Below are 3,635 nucleotides of genomic sequence, written 5' to 3'. Positions count from 1 at the left end.
AAATTTGGCATTAACGTTTTAATTTCTTGAAAGACCAAAAAACAAGTGGCCCTAACTTTTACCATGTAATGAGAAAAAAAAAAAAAATCAATGACAACAAAAACTGAATAACTTTGTTTTAGCGTGCTGGTGCACGACGTTGGGAAATATGCCTATTTGGAATACTCGAGTGTAACAATATGTAAGTACAGTTACTCTTTTTTTGAAGGTATTTAGAACACTGACTTTCCTAAAATCAAAAGAATACAGTACAGTCAATACATGTCAGCTTCATATTTAATGACATTCAAATGGGAATAAATGTAACAGAACATGGTACAAAATACAGTTCAATGCAAGTATTTAATATTCTGTAACTAATTACAATTTCAAAGTGTTCTCCAAGAACTCAACACACAAACTTAACAATACAATCTACAATATCGCTCACAAAGTACCAAGCGACCTTCCTGGTACTCAACAGCCACAAAAGGGAGAACATGTTTAAAATAAAAGGTTTTTAACCTTGGAACAGTCCTGGAGCAGAATTCTTCATTGAAAGGGACATGGAGCATCACTTGGTGGGATGAAGTCCAGATAAGCAACTTACATGCTTTCAGCCCAGTGCAGAGCATGCCAAGTTGAACTTGGAGAAAAAAAACCTCGGGGACCATTCTCCTGCAGCTGAGGCACCCCACCCACCAGCTTCACATCATATTTGCTCATCATCAGGGTTTGCAATGTCTCATTGGCCTTAAGGAAAGGGCATTTAATTTCTAAAAGTTCCCCTGTCTCTAAAATCCCATCAGGACTGGCAAACAGCCAGGGTTCTTCCGGACAGAGCACAATACCTTTGCGTAACACAGTGTGCCCCCGCTCCTCTAACCACTTGATGGCCAAGACCTCCTTCTCAAGGCCATGTCTGTTGGCTGCATTTCCATGAAACCTAGGATACACATGTGCCTTTAAGAAGTTATTAAGATTGGATCTGACGGGAACTTTTTTTAGCAGAGCTGGCGATGATTTGCACTTTGCGTGAATCATGCCAGATATGGGACGTGCTCTGTTCTCGTGTGGCTTCCTCCAACCTCTCAACACTGATGGCCACAAATTGATCATAGAATGACTGACAGCTGGGACAGGTGTTGCTGCCATCATGGTCCTGATGAGGCAGAACAGAGGGCAAAAGTACTGACTGTGCCTGTGCTGGGACTGCATGGACACATTTGAAGAGCAAGCTTGATGGTGGAAGCATGTCATGCTTGAACTGTTCTTTTAGCTCTTCCTGAGTATAAAATAGAGGGGTGTTGGGTAGAAGTGCCTGATTTGGTCTCGTCTCTACAACAAAGGTGTCACAGGCTTTGTGGTGAGTGAAGGAGATCTCTCTGAGAGGTTCGGGCTCAAGGTTGCGCTGAGTCCCCTTGTTCCACTGGCACTGCTCGTCTGTGCAGGCTTGTCCAGTGAGGCAACTGGACACAGCATTCTCCACCTAACAGAGCACAGGTTTATATTGTGGCAACAACATAAACATATTCATATACATAATACAAAGAGGTGGAAAATACACTCACATCTACTGAAAACAATGTTACGTGCCCTTACCTTTTGTAATTTTAAAGGTAAAAAAGTGATTTGACTGAAGTTAAGTTGCCTGTATAAAATGGCATTGTGCAGCAGTTATTTTTTCCAATAATTGTCGCTGACTTTGCACCTTCTGTTAAGAAATAAATCAAGGCCAATATAATAGTAAAAACAGAGGTTATTGTAAACCACATACCATGCATGCAGGCAACTTTTTGTTTTTCTCTCCATTGGGACTTCATGGTAGTCATATGTACACTTACCTTTAATTGTAGATCAAAGTGGGCCAGTCAAAAGTATAATAGCATGCTTACTTACCTGGAGTTACTTACCAAACTCCACAGTATCATTCAGAGATTAGACAACATACTCACAAACGCTCATCAGTTCAGCAAGTAATACTGTTACCAAAAGATATAACAAGTTAGCATTTTCAAGAAAACAGTAGACAATCACCAAAAAATAATCAATATAAATTCAGATAACAGCAAAAAGTTAAACAGCATAATGTTTATTCATTAACACCCTTGAGAATATCAGTGTTACAATAAAATCTTGAAATTGGTCTAAACTCCCCAAAAAATATAATTTTATGGAAATATTCACAGTACTGTACTGTGCAAAATAACTGTAAAATAGTGAGTAGATAGCAACAGCAAAAGCTAATTTGCACCTGCCCTTGCTGCTCTCTTGAAGTGAACTCCAAACTAAAAGAACAACTTTTACAATCAATTCAGAGCCTAAAATTCTTCTGATAGCTTCTAAAATGAGGCATAACATGACCATAATGTGGTCATTTAATTTCATTTTCAGTAGTGTCCCTAAAATAGCTACATTGGGCTTCTGTCCAAACATTAGCTACTTAACATAACAAACCACAACACAGGCCATCGAGAGGACATTACACCGCTGTTTATTAAGAGAAATGTTACCTAGTTGACATATTTGTGGTAGACATGAAGTCATGATTTGCTCAAATTAACATACCTTCCACAGTATTGCAGCGGCGTGACTGCAGGACCGTCCCAACCCAACAATGCAGGAGCATCCCATCGTCTCCACCACTCCGTTTGTTCTCACCAACACCCAGGCTAAGTGAGAGGATGTGCTGGCTTGACTTGGGCTGACACAGGCTTTGAGAAGAATATATCCCTGTTCTTCATGCAACAGAACACGGCCAACTTTACCGCTATGTAAATACTGATAGGCTTCGGTGCTTTTGTAGTTCCTCATAGCCAAACCGTCCACGCCGAGAGACAACACGAAGTAGTTAAAAATATCAGCATACATAATCGAGGGCCACTTCTTCATGTCATCTTCCCACTCTGTTATGAGCCGTGGGTGAGCTAGAGTCGTTCCCTTTGAGCTTTTTAAAAAGGTTTTTGTCTCTAACCATGTAATGACTTCCATCTTTTTCCAATGTAAACACCGCTCACCGGAAGTCCTAATCCAAAACGGAAATAGTTCTGTTGTAAAAGTGGGCGGGGCTGAATAAGGTGAATACAGCGAGTTAAAAATGTTTCGACATGAAAAACCTTTTTGCAGGTCATGTTGTCATTTGTGCATCTAAACTCTGACCCAAAAATCACAGGGGCCAATCAAAATGTGTGTTTTAAACTGTTCATTGTATGATTTAAAATCTAAGATGGATGTTTATTTGAAGGGTGTCAAAAATAAACGTGCCAGTTTAAATCTTGAGAACACGTATTGATTTACCTATTCCCGGTGTCGCAGACCGAACAGTCCTGCCAAAAATTGGTCTGCCCTGCTTTCACTGCGCATGCGTCATTTGGGACCACAGCAGCTCATCTGAGACCGAGTCTCTACACCCAAAGAGATCAAAGGGACTAATGTGATTATTAGATGACAGAACCTCTTCAATCATTCTAAAGTCAGTTTTAAGCAGAAACGAGGCGATAATCAGTGAGTCACAACCAACTCTTTGAAATGACAGAGGCGCAGTGAACGCAGCAGCTAGCAGCTCGTGTGGCTGCTGCGGTGCTCTGATCACTTCATCTCTCTTTTATTATGAAATAATGCTGAATTCATGTGGAAATGATTGCTGTACGAAAGCT

This window comes from Thalassophryne amazonica, chromosome 1, assembly GCF_902500255.1.
Source record: "Thalassophryne amazonica chromosome 1, fThaAma1.1, whole genome shotgun sequence".
Taxonomy (NCBI): Eukaryota; Metazoa; Chordata; class Actinopteri; order Batrachoidiformes; family Batrachoididae; genus Thalassophryne; species Thalassophryne amazonica.
This window is presented reverse-complemented; position numbering follows the sequence as displayed.